An 18690-nucleotide genomic window follows, 5' to 3' on the forward strand; every position below is an offset into this window, starting at 1 on the left:
TAGCCACTACCTACCCAAGGCCCCATTTCCGTACCCCCAGCTGGGGAAGGTCGCTGCTGCAGACGTATGCCCCGACAGAACATGACAGTCAACGCCTGCACACACGGAGGCTTCTGCAGCAGACTGGAGCTCACCCGGGCCTCACCCATGGCCCATCCCTTCCACAGCAAGACTCAGAGCCCAGTGGAGCCCAGCGAGCCACCTCCGGTGAGAACTTCCAGACTCCCCACCAGCGGACTTGTCAGAGCGGGGACATCAGCCCGGCCTTAGATTATCAGCCTTGCACTGCCCCCCGCGGTGTCCCCTCCCACCCTAGCCGCCCCCCCCACTTTCACACTCACCCATCACAGCCGAGTGCTTGGTAAGCTGCACTTTACACGTGCCAGACAACACCGTCTACAGAGCAACTCAAGGCCCCTCATAAGAACCCCATGAGAAAGCAGTCACCCCCAGTTTACATACCAAGTCCCCCACCCAGAGTAACACTGTGAGTATGGGCAGCCGGCTCCCTGGGAGATAAAGGGCTCGCTTCGCTTCGTATTAACACGAGAAAAGACAAAGCTTTTACTGAGAGGATCATCTCCACAGACTCAGAAAAAGCATCTGACTGACGAATCCAGTGCCCTTCAGAATAAAAGCACGCCACAAACCAGGAATACAAGGAAATTTCTCCAATCTGATGAAATAGCATCTGCGGAAACACTGCGCGCTGGGGTGAAAGGCTGGATGGATGCCTTCCCCCCAAGATCGGAACAAGATAAGGATGTCTGTTCCTGCCACCTGGACTCAACACTGCCCTAGAGGTCCTAGCCAGGGTTACTAGGAGGGAGGATGAAATAAAAAGCATTCAGACTGGAAAGAGGAAGTAAAACTGCCTCTGTATGCAGGGACATGGTCCTATACCCAGAAAATCCCAAGGAATCCACACACACAAAAACCCAAAACCTATTAAGATGAGTAAGTTCAGTAAGACTGCAAAAGAAAAGATCAATACACACACACACAATCGTATTTCTATATGTTAGCCATGAATAATTTGAATATGAAATTAAGAAAATGATTCTACTTACAGTAGCATTAAAAAATAAAAATACAAGAAGTAAATTTAACAAAGACCTAAATGTTGAAAACTACAAAAGATTGCTGAAACACACCCAAGAAGATCTCAATAGACAGAAAGACACCCCATGCTCACGAATAAGACAATATAGTTGGCAATACTCCCACACCGATCTATAGAGTCAATGCGATCCCCATCAAAATCCTGGCTTTCTTCTAGTGGGAACTGACAAGTTAATCCTTGAATTCATATAAAACTGCAAGGACCCAGGATAGCCAATCTTGAAATATTGAAAAAGCTCACAGTTGGAAGACTCACACTTCCCAGTGTGAGTCATCATGCAGTAAGGTAGCGATACAAGGATAGATGTAGAGCTCAGTGGGTTAGAATGGAGGGACCAGAAACAGACTCATCCATCTGGGGTCAACGGACTGTCCCCTAGGGTGCCAATACAATTTAAGGGGGGAATGACAGTCTTTTCAACAAATGGTTATAGGAAAACTGGATATCCACATGCAAAAGAATGAAGCTGGAACCCTACCTCACACCATACACAAGAATTGATTAAAAATGGATCGTGATCTAATTATAAGATCTAAAACAGTAAAATGCTTAGAGGAGAACACGGGTGTAAATCCTCATGACCTCGGGTCAGGTAATGCTTTCTTAGACCCTAAAAGCACAAACTACCAAACTAAAAATAGATAAATCTGGTATCATCAAAATTAAAAACTTTTGTGCTTCAGAGGATACTTGTCAAGAAAGTGAAAAGACAACCCATTCTGGGGGAAATATTTGCAAATCATACATCTGAAAAGGGTTTAGTACCCATAACATATAAAGAACTATTAACAAAAAGACAAACCAAATTTTAAAATGGGCAAAGGATTTAGTTTTTTTGTGGTTTTGTTTTAAAGATTTTATTTACTTGTCAGAGAGAGACAGATCATGAGTGCACAAAAGGGGGAGCAGCAGGCAGAGGGAGAAGCAGGCTCCCTGCCAATGCAGGACTCGATCTCAGGACCCTGGGATCATGACCTGAGCTGAAGGCAGATGCTTAACCTGACTGAGCCACCCAGGCGTGCCTGGGCAAAGGATTTGAATAGACAGTTCTCAAAGTAAGACCTACAAGTGGCCCGAGTGCATGTGAAAAGATGCTCAACGTCACTAGCCACCAGGAAAAAGCATATCAAAACCACAATGAGATATTATTTCATATCTACTGAGGATGGCTATGAGCAAAAGGACACAAAGTAACAAGTGTGGACATTGCTGGCAAGAAAGTAAAATGGTGCCCTGCTTTAGGAAACAGTCTGGCAGCTCCTCAAACAGTTAAACACAGAGTTACAGACATGGTAATTCCCCTCCTGGTTCTACAACCAAAGGAATGGAAACGTATGCCCACACAAAAACCTGCCCAGGAGTGTCCATGGCAGCATTATTTGTAAAAGCCGAAAAGGGGCAACAATCCAAGTGTCCATCCCCTGACGAGTGGATAAATGAAATGTGATGTGCCCGTTCAACAGAGCATCCTTCAGCCAGAAAAAGGAATGACATACGCCACAAAGTGACCTTGAAAACAGCATGCTGAGCGAAGGGAAGGAAGCCAGTCACAAATGCCGTATGACTTCACTTATACGAAATGTCCAGAATCGGCAAATCCAGAGAAACAGAGGGGAGACTGGTTACCAGGGGCAGGGGCATGGGGGGACAGGGCGGGGGTGGGCGTGGGGGGACGGGACAGACTACAGATGGGTACATTTCTTTATGAGGTGATGAAAATGTTCTGGACTTAGTGGTGTTGGTTGGGCAATTTGGGGAATAGAATCAAAGCTACTGAACTGTATGTGTACTTCAAAAAGGTGGATTTTATGGCATGTGGATTATATCAATTTTTTTAAAAGAAAGAAAAAAAATCCCCCAGCAGCAACAGCTGTCTTCCCCCAAGTACTGGCTCTCTGCGGGCACTGGTCTTAGCAAATCCTCCCTGTACGGCGTCTCCTTCAAGCCTGCAGAGTCTTATCCCTTGCCCCATGCCCGGCCAAGGTGCAAGAGGACGGGGACAAGGTGAGTGCTTCCCCCCAGAGACGCTTGGGGTCCCGGTGAGAAGCAGAGATGAGACATTTCCAGTGAATGGACCACATCTAGCATTAGGCCAGACACCCCCACCTTTCTGAAACCCCAGGCTTCGGTTATGAGGCCGGGCCCAACACTGAGCCACGGTGGCAAAGAACCAAGCGCACCGAGGAAGAGGGGCACGCACACACGGTCACCGTCTTGCTCCCTACTCCTTGCCTGGAGCCTGCTGACCACACCCCGAGCAGCAGGCACCACCAGCTGCCTCTCCCACTTTCCAGGGGAGGCGGCCGGGACAGAGACTGGCCCCAGTACCCTGCAAGGAAGGACCCGAAGCTGAAGCTCAGTACCCCCCCAAAGAGGCCAGCCCTGGGCGAAGGCAGTCCCGAGCCTGCACAGCAGAGGCAGGAAGGGACCCCGGTTCCTCAGGAGACCACGGCTGCTCCGTGCCCCAGGCCTGCCCCACTCTGGCCTCGGGGCCAATGGACCATGAGTGTCTTAACTTCCTGAACAACTTTCTGGAACCAAAACCATCCTGCATGTCTGTGAAATCACAGTAAATTAGAAACAACTGCTTTTGGTTTCGATCACCAGTCACCACCAATAGCAAAAAAAAAAAAAAAAAAAAAAAAAAAAGAAAAAGAAAAAAAAGGTTAAGGCTCCACTAAATGCTAGGAGCCAAAGATACAGCACCTCACCCAGACACAGCCTGCCCTCAGGGAGCTCGCATTCCCAACAGTAAACCCCGGGCAAGTAAAACGCACAGCTGGTGGGGGCCACAAAGTAGGGAGTGAGGGCAGGGAGCGTCTTGCTGAACAAAGACAAGGGAAAATGGGGGGTGGGGGAAACAGGCGACGCAGGTGGGGTCCACGTGCTCCCAGCAGAGGGAACAGCCCATGCAAAGGCTCTGCTTAGGGCCGTGCTGCTGCCTCTGTGCGACCTGGCCCCAGCCCGAGAGGAGGACGCGGACAGCCGTCTAGCTCTCAGACACCGAGGCTGCCTGTGTCCCCGCAGCATCAGAGCCGGCACCTCGGTGGCAGCAGACACGCTGGCCCGGCCGCAGGAGCGAGGACAGCAGGGGCTCCCCGTGGGAAACCTGCAACATCGCCTGCAGCTCGTTGCCCCAGAGACAGACAGAAGGAAGACTCTTGCTCCAAGTCGGCACTGGGAGCTCGGGAAGCTATTTCTGGTTCCCAGGAAAAGGCCACTGTTGCTTATTTATCTACCGTCTTTATTTCTGGACGGGAGTTGGAAAGAGGCTTTTTTTAGTTGGATGGTGGGTTGTGTTCTGTGAAGAGCTGAAATCTTAGTCCCTGGGAAACTGAAACTCCGCCCCCGTCTTTCCTCTCCGCCCGCCCCCATCCCGGAACGGGAAGCTGGGGGCCCTGGGAGATGGGCAAGTCCCCACCGCACCACGCGTCCACACGTCCAAAGAGGGAAGCGGAAGAGTTCACAGCCACATGCCAGTTACTGGCAGGCCAAGGCGGAGAACCAGGCGTCTGGAGTCACATCCCACCCCACTCTGCCAGGTGGCCACGCCCTGACCTGGCTAGAGGCAGCCGCTGGAGAGCTCCCCAGAAGACAGAAAGCCAATGACGAACAGGTGGAGACAAAGGAAAAGCTAGGGGTGGGGGACAGACAGAGAACACTCTGGAGCCCGACTTTGAACTGGGGGTAAATGACTCATCAGCTGTAATCTGGGGCGAGTGACCAAATTCTGTTGGGCCTTACTTTCCCCATCTGGAAAATGGGAGCGGTGTCTCCCTGGAGGGTGGCTGGGAGGCCTGGTATGGAACAGGTACCGTGCAGTGGCCAGGCCGGCTGGGGACACCTGTGGGAGGGCAGGCAGATGCTGCATCGTAGCTACTGGTCACATCCAGCTTCCTGGAGCTTGCCGGGTGCTACACCTGCTTCCCTGTGCTCCCCGTGTGGTGCCGACAGAGCAAGAGCAGCCCATCCTCGAGTGGCTCTGAGAGACGCCCCAGCAGGGCACTTGAGGGAGTGGGCGGGGAAGGCCGGGAGAGCTGTACCGGGACCCTGCCTCGGTTCCCGTTCTCTTGAACAGGTTTACTTTCTTCACCCAGACAGTATCTGCCGAAAAAATGACCCAGGGGCAGCGGCAGTCCCTGGGGGACACACAGGGCTGGAATGGTCTGAAGCCTCTGCAATGGGCAGGGCTCCGGGAGTGAACAACACCCAGGAGTCAGGGCCAGGCAGAGGGGAGAGCAGAGAGACAGACCAGGGAGGGGACCCAGGCGGCCAGGAGCCTGCTGTGTGGTCCTGAGCAGCGGGACACCACCACGGGAACGTGCCAGGAGAAGCGCGCGTTACATCCGCTGGCTTGTCTCCCTCTCTAGAACGTCAGATCCACGCAGGCAGGCGGGAGATTCTGGGTTTGGTTTGCAGCTGTAGGCTGGTGCCGAGAACACTGCCTGGCACAGAGTAGGTCCGCAACAAAACCTTGCTGAGTGCACTACCTGGGCCGCTGAGGGAGGGGCCCACAGTGCCTAAGCACAAGGCTGGCTCCTCGGGCATCCGGGCCCCATCTGGACAGATGCAGGGCATGTGGTCAGCGTGTCTGGGCGCAAAGGACCACGTACCAGGCCTCACCTGCCACGCAGGCCTCACACCACCACGTAGTCACATCCCTGCACCCTGGGCTCGTTCCACTTGGAAACAAGAAAGCAATCACATACATCCCTGCTCGGCCTGGCCTTTCCCTCCCTGAAGGGCTTCGCCTGCACAGACACCCTCTTTGCCTACTTTGCTATGATCGTGACCGGACTTGCCACTTGAACCTGACGTTACTGGACACCTGCCGTCGGTATCTTCCCGAGACCCTGCATTATCATGGACACTGGACCGGTAACATTTCCCCTGGAGTCACAGATTTACATTTGTGCCAATTCTTCTCTACCAGACCGGGCTTTGATGACAGTCCCTGATGTGTAAGGTTTTGTGTTTGCAGCAAATCACGTCCACGGGCCAAATTCCCAGAAGCGACTTTAGGGGTCTGTGGGAGTCGCCGTTTCCGGGGTTCCTGCCGCATGGTGCCACACTGTCTCCTGAAAGCACTACAGGACTTTGCTGTGGCGCCTGCAGTGGGCGATCTTGACTGCGCGGTCTCAGCCCTGGGTAGTCCCATGTTCAGAAACCCGGGCAGTCCTTTCGGGAAGGAGGACCATGGGTGACCTGGGGAACAACCCCATCGCCACACATCCGGTCACTCTGGGGCCAGTGGCCCACCCAGAACAGTGAGGGAGGCATGAAGACAGCGAGGCTGGCGTGGGGAGTCACTACCAGCAAAAGCTCTGGACATGGGGGGGCCTGGAGAACAGCGTGTGATGCCGGCAGCTCCCCTGGGCCCTGGGCTCCTGGCCGGCAGAGTGGGAGTCCTCAAGCCAGCCCTGTCTACATGCTGGGACCAAGGACAAGGGACAAGTGTCACAGGACCTGCACAAGGCCGGATAATGAAGTCAGCCCCTCGGGAGCAGCAGGGCCTGGTGCTGCCGTCCGTTCACACCCACACTCAGCGAGGGAGGCTCTGGGCCCCGGGGTCACCACAAGCCAGACAGGGACATGGGGCCCTTGGCCACCCCCCACTCCAGACAGGGACAGAAGCAGCGGCCACAGGAACATCCCTACCCCGTGCATGCTGGAGGCAAGGCCGGCAGAGACTGTGGGACTCAGAGTAGCAGCCAGCGGGCCGGGCCTCCCCAGCCCCAGGCGCTAAGAAGAAGCATGTGGTTCTGGAGGGCCAACTTCTCGCTGCATCCTGGGAAGACTGGGAGGGCTCCATGGGAGGAGGCCATGCCAGTGGAGCCTGGGGAAGGCAGGAAGTTTCCACCTGCACACACCCTGTCGCCTTAGCCGGAGTAGCTGCACAGACGCGGGTCCGCCTTTCAGGAAGAACGCAGGGTCCGTGAGGGCAGGGAGCTTCTCTACCGTGTTCATGGCCCAACCCCCAACAGATGCATGGATGAGGGAAGAAGCGGCCTCTGTCAAAACGCAGCTCCCACGGGGCCGGCATCATCTCAGACACGGGCCCTGCACACCAGTCCTAGATGAGCTTCGCAGAGCTGGGCTCTGTCCTGCCTTCCTGGGCCATCCCCACCCCCCAGGAGCCCCCTGTCCCAGAGCAGGAAATGGTGTGATGCAAGAGTGCCAGGGACAGAGCCGGCACAGGACAAGACGAGGGGGCCGCAGGATTCCGGTTCCCTCTCAGTCTTCCGAGAGCTGAGGGAAAACCAATGCCCTGAGGGTGCAGGCCGGGAGCCTCACGCATGCTGGTCTCTTGGCCAGCGGAGCCCTTCCTTCTAGCCCCTTCTTGGGCGGTCATCCAAGCCCCGTCAAACCACCTTCCTGCTCTGGGAGGCTCCTCTGAACACCCCTTCTCATGCATCGAGGAACAGGTCCCTTCTGCTGGCTCACTTCACCTGGGTGGCTCATGTCGTGTCGACCTCTGCCGAGACTGGGCACCCCGCAGGTTCTGCAGGGGACGCTGGCTACCTGGGTTCCAACCCCAGCTCCACCTCCTACGAGCTGTGTGCCTCTGGCCAAGCCACCTTACCTCTCTGCCTCAGTGTCGTCACTGGAAAGTGAGGACAACAGTACCTACCTCACAGGGCTGTCCCCTGCCCGCACATTCAGAAAACACACTTTAAGTCAGGAAACGGTCCGTAATTACAGAATATACCTTCATACTTTGCTAGAGTTACATGACGCCTTTTTTATGTAACAAGAAATAAAGCAGCTGATACCGCTAAATCCCAGGTCACCAAGTGTGGGTAGCAGAAGTGGGGGTGTTGGCGAAGAGGAGGCCCGTCAACTGCCAAATACATACCCCAACCGTGTCCACTGGGACACATGGGGCCAGAGGAGTCACGCTGAGGCTGCGTGGAGGCGGCAGTCACCGCAAATGGCGGCCCAGAAAGCAAAATGCAGCCACGAGGATGAGCATCAACTCTGTAGCCAAGAGCCAGCCCAGTGCCTGCAACCTGTGCCCCCTGGGCCAGGCCACTGAACCTCTCTGATCCTTTCTCTCATCTGTAAAATGGTACAGCAATGCTGTCCACCTCCTGGAGCAATTACGGAGACTCGGTGAGGCCATATGCATGAAGGGCATTTGGAGACACTTAGAGAACCAGTTAGCCCTGTTTCTGTGGACACACCACCCTCCTCCGGGCACGTGCGCAAGCCCTATCCCTCTGGGAGGGGAGGCCCCCCCCATCCACTCGCCGGCCAGCAGCTCTGCCCCAGGGTCTGGGCAGCTGCAGCGGCCTCAGCCGGCCCTCCTGGGACCCTGACCCGACAAGTGCCCTGGCCCAGCACTGGGGCTTCTCCCAGCTGCTTGACGACACGCTCCTGGAGTCTGGGAATCCAGGCACCTCCTTCTCGGTACCCCATCCCATAACCATTTTCTCCCACAGCATCTGCTCTACCCACAGACCACGATTTCTGGTGTCTTGCTCACCTTTTTCACCATCTGACCCAAACCACACATCGGTTTTAGAGCCTGGATCGTCTTTCCAAAGTGCCCGCCTACAAGTGAGGCCGCTCTCGGCTCACGAACTCTCTGTGGCTGACTCAAGGCCAAGTCCAAAGCCCTTCCAGACTTCTGCAACCTGATCCTGCTCACCTTTGCCTGCCTGTTACGGGCTGGACTGTGTCCCTCCCAAATTCACATGCTGAAGTCCCAAGCCCCAGTTCCTCAGAATGTGACTCTGGAGACAGGGCCTTTAAAGAGGTGAACAGGTTAAAATGAGGTCCTCTGGGCAGGCCCTGATCCAATCTGACCCGTGTCCTTCTAAGAAGACACTAGGACCCAGACACACACAGAGGGGAGAGCAGATGATTCACTTCTCCCCGCAGCCCGAGGGTCCCTTGGATTTGTTGGGGGGATTTGTGCTGCGCTTCAAAGGAATGGAAACCACCGAACAGCCAGTGACATCATTGTGTGTAGCTTCAGACCCATTCACAGCCTCAGATGAGATGAAACGAAAACAGTATGTTTTGTTTGGTTTAAGACCATCACAGCCCTCAAAGCCGATGTGCCCTGGGGATGTGGGGACCGGGGAGCCTGACTCATGGAAACCACCTGGGACTCTGCCAGGGCTTGGGGCTTCGGGTCGGCCCCAGGAGAAGCGCTTCTTTATCCTCATGGCTCCTTGGAGACTCCGGGTATAGACAGTCGTGGGCCAAGGCCTGAGTTCCAATCCTAGGGCTGCTGTCTCAATCCAGGCCACTTCTCTGTGCCTCAGTTTCCACATCTGCAAGATGGGGACAACCGCCAGCAGCGACCACACACAAGACCACTGTGAGGACTGAATAAGCCATCGAGAGTCACCACGCTGGGACCGTGGGCGGCACACGTGAGACGAACGAGATTCAGCTTCGCGGTACCACCAGTCACTCACTGAGGTCCAGTCAACACCCCAGGCCCATGATGGACCTACGACGGGGCTGAGGGCTCCCCGGGAGCTGGGACCGTCTCTGACTCTTCAGCATAGGACACAGGTGTCCTTTGCGTCCCCTCTGGGATGAGAGAGAGCCACTCACACAGCTCTGGCCCTGAGGAGCTCAGACAGAGCCGGAGGGCGGTCAAGGCTGAGAGGGAGCGGCCCACAGGAAACCAGGTTCCTCAAAGGCAGCCCAGGGCAAGCCCTCCCCAGATCATCCGCATACTTCACCCCAGCAGCTGAGGGCAAGAAGGGCCTGACACCTCAAAAGGCCGGTGAGGACAGTGGCTGTGAGGGAAGGCCAGCCAGGACTCCTTCTACCCGGGTCCCCGACCACACAGACCAGGCAGGGACCTGGAAGTCAATGGGCACAGGGCCAGGCTGGGATGGCATTCCTCCCCAGAATGCCCCTGAGGGGAGAGGAGGGGAGGGGAGGGGAGAAATGGCACATCCTGAGAGTGGACGGGCCTCACGTGGTCTCCTGACTGCTCCCACAGAGCACAGGGTGAGGCGTGGGGGGAGGGAGGCTTGGCAGGTGGAGGCACCCATCCCCCACTCCCAGACCCTGGGCTCACGCCCCAGCATGTGCCTCCCACCCCTGGCACCCAGTTGCCCCTGACGGGACCAGGGACCGCTCCTCGCCTCAGTATACACAGGGCCGGTCCCAGAGCTGAGAACACCGCAGGTATTCTGTGGAAAGCCGTGCAGGCTGACGACACGGCACCTTCCACAGACAGGCGGACCCGGCGGGCACCCACGGCCCTGTGCCAGGACCACCACGGACACCCGCAGGGCTCACTCGCAGGACTCTTCTAGCAACGTTATGGATAGATTCCTACTGTCCCCCCGTTGTGCGTGGAAGGACCGAGGCCCTGGGAAGTGAAGCCCGAAGGTGGGAGAGCGGGCTTGCCCATGGCTTCACGGGGCTCAACCGCCTCAGGATAGCCTGTGAGGTGACGCCTCTCTCCCCTCCCCTCCTCAGGCCCGCTGAAGGACTCTGGGCCCCGCTGAAGGACTTCTGGGAGAAGGTTCCTACTCCCATCTTAGGGACCAGGAGACAAGAGGAGTCGAGCTGCCTGTGCCTCCCCACCACGGTGTGGCCAGACACTCCAGGCTGCCTGGGTACGTGTGACCTGGAGAAGGTTCCCTCACCTCTCCGTGCCTTCGTTTCCTGGTCTGTAAAATGGGGATAAGAACAGTCTTCAGTCCTGTCCACGGAGCTGCTGCATCAAATGAGTTAACACACAAAACACTTAAAACGGAAACTGGTCCATAGTAGGTATTAAGTGGCAGGTCCCACCGTCCCTCCACCACCGTTGCCGGCCGGTTATTTGAAGGTCTACCGTTTTAGAGTCCACGATCCCCTTCGTGAGCCCAGCACGGCTCTGCACGGCCTGAGAAGGCCGCCGGGGTTGGGGGAGGGGCAGGAAGAAAAGAGAGCAGACGTGGAAGAGTGGCATGCCCGCTTTTTCCTGCTCAGAGATAGAGCCTTCTGGCCCATCTGTCCCCTGGGACAGAACTGGGACTCTTCCGGCAGATGAGCAGCCGTCATCCAGGCCGTCCCCCAGAGGGCCACCGCTCTCCTCTCAGCAGAGCGCACGACCCGGGGCAGCAACCTCGTGCTCAGAACGCAAGGTCAGATCTGAGCCGTCGGCCCCCGGCAGGGCCAGGGAAACAGCGATGTCAGCAACGGGCTGAGGGAACGTGACAGAGACGAAACGTTCGCAGGCCTGACGGCGTTCTCGGTCACGGTCAGAGCCCTCTGAGGCCGCACAGTGAAAACTCCCTTGGCAGAGTCTTCTTCCAAAGGCAGGGGGTAGGGGCCGTGGCCCTGACAGGGGTCCCTGACTTGACCGTGTCACTGGAGACAGAGGGCGGAGGGCACATTCTCTTGGCAGCTGCAGCCCCTACCCTGCTCCTGGAGGCTCCGAGAGGCATGATGGCCTTGCTGCAACTGCCCATGTCCTGCCAGGACCAGTCGTCGGGCTCTCTGGCCACAGGTGGGGTGTCAAGGTGGGGGTGGGGGGACACGACACTGGGAGATGTGGGATCAGCCCGAATCTGAGGCAGGGGTTGCTTGTGGGCAGGGCCAGAGGGAAAGAAAGGCCACAGATCTGACATTTCCTGGTCTGATGCTGCCCTGCCGGCCAGGTGACCATTTCCTCCCGTCGGACTTCACTGACGACCTGTTTCATCTCCAGGACCCAGAGTGCCGTTTGCACTTGGGTGTTCCAAAAGGCCAGGAACAGCGGAGCCAAACACGGGCCCGGGCAGCAACACGGACATTCCTGAGTCCCGTTCCTGCTGAAGAAAACGGCTGCCGGCGATGTGGATTAGCTTCACGGCAGCTGGGTCCAACGATTTACGGCCCCTTCCGGACCACGGCAGACACTCACTGCCCCCGCTCAGTCCCAACTCCCCAGATTTTGCAGCCTTTTTTTTTGTTTTTAAGACGTTTCAAAAATAATGTTTAAAGTGCTCTCTCTGGCAGGACAGATTCTAAAAGCAGAACAGAAAATGTCAGCTTGGCTCCGGTGCAGATATGAAGGCTTCCACTGATGAAACACAGTCCGTACTTTTTTTTTAAGATTTTATTTGTCAGAGAGAATGTGTCATACAAGCAGGGGGAATGGGAGAGGGAGAAGTAGGTTTCCCACGGAGCAGGGAGCCTGAAGCACGGCTCGATCCCAGGACCCTGGAATCATGACCTGAGCTGAAGGCAGATGCTTAAAGACTGAGCCACCCAGGCACCGCCCCCCCAGTCTGTATTTTAAACAAGGAGATAAGTTCCTTAATCCAAAAAGGGCTCTAACCAATTGATAACAAAAAGACTAACAACCCAGTAGAAAAGTGGGCAAATGACAGGAAGAGATTCACACACGGAAGAAATGCAAAGGGCCAATTAGCAAATGAAGAAATGTTCCATCTGGTCGAGGATGGAAACCATGCAAATTAAGATAGGTATCATTTCCCTGGCAGACGGGCACAGGAGACTGAAATCCGCTCAGACTTTCTGAAGAACAATCCAGCAGTATCTGCCCGTGAGGGGATGTTTATACTAATCTCTGAGGGGTGCATGGGTGGCTCAGTCGGTTAAGTGTCTGCTTTCGGCTCAGGTCATGATCCCAGGGTCCTGGGATCCAGCCCCGCATTGGGCTCCCTTCTCGGCGGGGAGCCTGCTTCTCCCTCTGCCCCTCCCACTCACTCTCTCTCTCTGTGTCAAATAAAAACAATAAAATCTTAAAAAAAAAAAAAAAGAATATCTGAGAAAGTCTACTTCTAAGGATTAATTTAACAGAAATATGCAAACATCTATGCTTACTACAGCCCAGTTAACAAAAACAATTAAAACAGAATGACCTTGCAAGCTCAACGTGATGGAGTAAATGGTGATTCTTTCAATCACGTGCTGAAATGTTAAGCCGCCACCAAAAAGAGCCACGCGGACCCACCTCCCACTTTTATGGGCCATGGAAAGGAGGCAAGATAGATACTAAGTCGGGGAAAAGACAAGTTTTGTGAGAAAACACATAATATGATGCTGTTTCTATTTTTAAGTACATAAATCTGTATTTGTACGTGTACGAGAAGGGTCTAGAAAGATGGATTCCACACTGCTCAAAGCAGCTGCCTCTGGGACGTGAGTCGCCGACAATCAGGGAATCCTTAATTCCTAGGTCTGGGAATTCCTCAAGCATGTTGGGTGTGGCAAGGCTCTCACAGAAGCCCTATGAAGAGGAAGCAGAGGACCTCTGACCGATGAGGTGGAATACGTCAAATAGTGCCATATTCCACCGGTTCAAAGACATGCAGTTTTTCATTTTCTATCTCTGAGATTAAGATGTGTATCATTATTGACCGTGTATCACAATTTAATTAGCACTTTCCCCCTTATTAGTGGGATATAAACTACCAGGGTGTCTTACCTTCAGTGGTAAAACTCAGTACACCACCCTCTAGAAGACTCAATATTCGCAATCGCATGCTAAAGACTCTGAGAAGTTCTGCAGCAAAGAAGCTTCTCCAACACAATCCCCCTTTCTTCTTCCTTCTTAATTCTCATCTTTGCCTTTCCCTTCACTTACAAATGAGATGATGCTAGGGCTCGGTGAAGTGTCCCCTATGAACGTCTGCAAAAGTCCGCGTTGGAAGAGAGGCACGCTGACTTTTTAAAATTCAATATAACGACCATTTGGCAAATACCACCGCAGCAACTCCTGTCATCGAAAGCCATCAATGGATGTTAAAATACCAGGCAAAAGTATGACAAGAAACAGGACATCTGCTAAGGGTTTCCTTAAAAGATCACTGCCAATGACAAAGAGAAAAACAGAAATGAACAGGGAAGAAACGGGGACAGCATTCTGACCAAATGACTGGTTAAGCAGATGGGCCCCACATCAAGCTCATGCCCTCCTGATAGACAGGAGGGGCAAAGGAGGGAGAGGCATCGCTGGTGTGGCGTTCCTGCCCAAAATGCGGAATGTCAACCAAATCCAGCAACACCAGGGAACGTCCCAGAAGTCCAGGTCAAAGCAGGGCCCTTCCAAGTGTCATGGTCGTGAGAGACAAACAGCCTGAGACCCTGGCCTGGAAGCGAGGAGGCCACAGAGAAGGACAACCAGAAGAAGGGTCACAGTGGGACAGCTGGGGACACTGTTCATGACAGGACCGCTGCTGATGCGAGGTCCCTGGGTCAGAGAAGTGTATCGCGGTCACGGGAAGCGTGACCTCAAGACACAGCCATGGAAAGGGCATAATGAGGGTCTATGGGAACTCTGTGGGCTGATTTTCCAACATTTTTGGTAAATGTAAAATTACTTAAAAGTAACTAACTACACTAAAAACTGTATAAGGTGAACTTCATTACTAATAAATTACTACAAGTAATACACCTGTAATGTACGTGAAGAAGCCAGGAAGACAGGACGAGAGCCCTGCGTGGGCTACAAGACGGGTCACCCTGCAGACTCATTTGGGGAAAGGAACCCAGGTGATGCATTTACGAACGCAGGGCTGGGTGTTCGGGGAGGATGGATGGGGGTGGGGAGCACTGCCCTGGAGGGGCCTGGATCCCGCTGGGGTGACAAGGCCCACAATCCAGAAGGTCAGCACAAATCCAGCGCTGACCCAAGACTAGTGGGTCACGACACACAGGGTGGGGTCTGACACCCACAGTGCGGGGTCACCTGGGAGAATCACCGTCTTCGGGGTATTTACGCCTTAAACGCACATTTAATCCTTACAACGATCCTATGAGGAAGGTGCTACTGTCACTACCCCCCTCTCGGATAGGAAAACTGAGGCTCGGTACAGTGAAGTAACTTGCCTAAATCAGTGAGGCATCAGGACAGCCCCTGAACCCAGGCGGTGTGACCTGTAATGCTTCTGGCAAGACTGCAGCAGAGGGGCAGGTCCCCTGGAGAGGGCACTGAACTGTGAACGGAAGGCACCGGCGGGTTCTGGGTCATCCTACAGCCTCTCTGGGCCCCTTTTCTCATCTTTAAAGATACGGAGAAGTTTCAGAGGCACTGAGAGCTCAAGATCTCTTTCAGCTGGAAAGACACTGAGTGGGCCTTAAATTCACACTAACGTGTAAATGACTGGTGTGTGACACTTTCTGATCAACGTGACCAACACAAGTATGTTTTGAGTCTCCCTCTGCCCTACTCTGTCGCCGGGAAGAGCCGTTGAGAATTTTTACATGGGACCTGGGAGACTCTGAGTGTGATGGGGAAGCAGGGGTCGGACTCCTGGGAGTCTCCAGTCTGGAAGCGTTGGTCGTCACAAGTGCAAAGAAACTCCAGAAAGGGGAGCTAGGGTCTCAAAGAGAACCAGTGTCCAGCTCTCCAACTGGCCCAGGGGCAGCCCTGCATTTGCAGGGAAGAAAAGAGTGGCCTGCAGGAGCCATCAGAGCCTGGTGGGGTCCCTCAGGAGGGGTGAAGGGAGTGAGTCTGTGGGTCAGGAGGAGACAGGGCTTCCCAGCAGACGAGCAAGAAGCCGGGTAGCTTGATGCAGCTAAGGGGAGGCACCTGTGCCGAAGGCGCCCATCTCGCTGCTATAGTCCCAATGGCTGGGAAGGCCCAGTGAGAAGCTCAGAGTGCAGACAGGAAAGTTCTTTCCAAGAATGGACCTGGTCTCCTCCCTGGGGGAACGGGGGGGAGTGTGGGCAACCAGGCACCGTGAGAGCTCACTCCATTCCCTCCATCTCTCCTCGGAGCCTTCAGTCCTGGGTCCTGTGCCGTGGCAGAGGACCGCCAGCGCAGCATGGAGGGGGCACCCCCATCGGACACGCCACGGCCGCCTGAAGGAACAGTGGGCAGTGGGGAGCCAGGGGTCTGCCTGCGGTCATTTGGTCAGGACATCCCAGCTTTGGGACGCTGGCTTCTGGCAGAACTCTAGAAAACGGGGAGCAGTGGGACACTTGCACCCTCCCCCTGGAGGGAGTCACTGCTTCCCCCCATCTCTGGCCTGGCAGGACTGGCCCATGGGCCTCCGCAGGGGGTGAGGACGCCTGCACCCGGAGAAGTCTAAGGCAGAAGCTGAGTCTGCGTCTCCAGGGAAGAGGGGCCACTGCCCTCTGGGCCCCACCTCGGCCTTCTAGAATGCAGGAGTGTGGCAAGACGGCGGCTGCTGAAGAGCGTGCTGAGGTCTGCTCATTCCCCAAGGTACCGCTCTACCCCCGAAGCAGGCAGGCCAGGGTGAGGGGATGCCAAGGAAACAGCTCTCTGGCCAGAAGAGAATGAGCAGGCCTGGGCCTGTGGGGGCAGGTGAGGGGACTGGCGGTGAGCAGATGTGAGCCTGTGGGGTGTCCTCCCTGTGCTCTGGGCTCTTCAGTCTGTACCGTGAGTCAGGCCAGCAGGGCCAAGCACTCTTGGGATTCGTGGGTCCCTGCGGGGGCGACACACAGCCTCACCTTGGAAGGGGACCTCTGAGGGCCGAGAAGGAATGGGTAGGGAGGTGGATTGAGAAGGGAGAGATGCAGAGTCCCTCCAGGGCAGGACGCCTGCACGGTGGCAGGGGGAGCCCTGGTCCCGGGCCCACGCAGCCGGCATGGCCTCCGACCTGGATGGAGCCAGGGACAGGAGCAGACCCTACCCAGGGTCAGCAGAGGGCACAGGGATGGGTGGGATCCGGAGAATTTGCTGCAAAACGCATCTGGTGTAGGAAGGAGGTTCAGTTTTGGAGTCAACTCAGAGCTCGACGTGAAGACCTGGCAAACCGTTGCCTCTCTCGAGCTCCACTCTCTCGCCCCAAAGGGGAAGAGCCCAGCTGCGCTAGGAGGGTTCATGACAAGGAAAGGAGGAGCTGCCCGCCCAGGGCAGGCCTGGTCCTGAGCATTATCCCCACAACCCCCCAGGGAAGGGCATCTACCTCCTCTTGGCAGGTGACAAAAGGGAGGGTCACCAGGGCAGAGCTGGGGGTTCAGGCCCAGATGCCAGGAATGTGCCTCCCTCAGCCTGGCCTGCAGAGGGCGCTCAACCCACCATCCTGCTCCACAGACCTGTCTATCCTGGCTGAACACGGGGTCTCTACCCAGGTCGCTGGAAACCTGGATGGTGTTTCTCCCCCAGGCCCCAAAGTCCAAGAGGAAAACCAGGAGCCGCGCACACACCCGAAGTCCCCATCCCCAGCGCAGCTTGCAGAGGCTGTGCCACTTGCATGGCCACCTGCTCTGGGAATTGGTCCCGGCCTGGCCTGGTCCCCTCCCCTTGGCCTCAGCACAGTGGGCTGGGCCCGCTGACACTCCAGGGAGACACAGGCAGGCAGCCGAGGCCTCCCGAGAAGTTCACTCAATAGGTATGAAGCATTTTCGTGGAGGGCTGATCCAAAACTCTGGCCTCCTGCACAAAATCAGGCTGGGGGCTGGCTGACTTGGGAGCAACAGTCCTCGGGGTGCGTTCCCGCCGTCCCCCTTGTCCTTCATGACACCAGGCCCCCTCACCCCCTCCCAGCTTCTACCACACGACTCCCACCTAGAACCCGGGCACCCAGCAGGTGTGATTCGGACACCGAATCCAGGGCCACACCCACTGCCATGAATAGGGCCAGACCTGCGGTACGACCCCCCACGGAGGTGACGGCAGCCCTCCACCCCGGGGACAGATGCACCAACGGCTCAGAGAGGCCCACGCCAAAGGAGGAGCGCTGAGCCCAGGTCTGTCAGTGCCAAGGTCTGTTCTTTTCCTCGACCGTGTGTAGCTGCTCTCAAAGGGACCCGACTGGATTCCGGGCTCCTCAGTAACTCTAGAGGACAGGGACTCCCTGACACCAGCAGCAAAGCTGCTGATCCTCTGTGGAGCAGACCCGACTTTCTCTGGGCCATGTCATCTCCTGAACACCAGAGGGCGCCCCAGAGTGCCACCGGCGGGCAGTGGAAGCACACCTGTCCCCAGGCAGCAGAGCCCCACCGGACAACCATCCCGGCTTTGGCTTTGACCTCAGCTGGTCCCTGCTGTCAGGGACGGTGGGGGTGGAGGCCGCAGTATGCCCACGGGTTCAGGAACCACCAGCTAAGAGCACAGACGGACAGGACTGTGTTCAAATCCCAGCTCTGTCCCTAAGCAGCGCTGTGGCCTGAAGGGACACGCACTTCGGTTTGGAACCTTTCTCACGGGCTACGCTGCGGATGCAATCAGCTCACACACATGCTGTGCTCCCCGCAGTGCCCGGCATGCAGCAGGTGCCCCCCGGGACCCACCGCGTGCTGACAGAGCAAGCTCAGACAGGAAAGTGACCTGCGCGGGCCACACGACGCAGGGGACACAGGCAGGTCTGAGGCCCAAGCCTTGACTCCAAGCCCCCTCCCCGGCCTCTCCTTTCCCACCTACAGGCCTATGCCCCCGCCCCCAGCTCCACCACGGCCCTCCCACCCCACAGTCCTTGCCCAGCAGAGGTTCTGTGGGCAATGAGTCCTCCGGGCTCTGAGGAACGCCCCTTTGTCTTCACTGCTGTCTAGATTATTCCGTTTTTCAATCCAGCTCCCCAGCAGCCTCCAAAATGAGCCCTGATTAAATTCCCGTAAAACCACAGGCAAAAATGCTCCCATCCGTGCCGTGTACCTCCCTCCCCAGGGAGGCCTGGTGTCCCGAAGGC

General features: G+C 56.0%; 1 protein-coding gene across 7 annotated transcripts in view; it reads right to left on the minus strand.

The window, feature by feature from the left end:
* The window catches only part of ITPK1 (inositol-tetrakisphosphate 1-kinase), a 166664-nt gene that overhangs the window by 20502 nt on the left and 127472 nt on the right, over positions 1-18690 (minus strand). The window lies entirely within an intron of this gene.

This window comes from Meles meles, chromosome 6, assembly GCF_922984935.1.
Source record: "Meles meles chromosome 6, mMelMel3.1 paternal haplotype, whole genome shotgun sequence".
In the NCBI taxonomy this organism is placed as follows: domain Eukaryota; kingdom Metazoa; phylum Chordata; class Mammalia; order Carnivora; family Mustelidae; genus Meles; species Meles meles.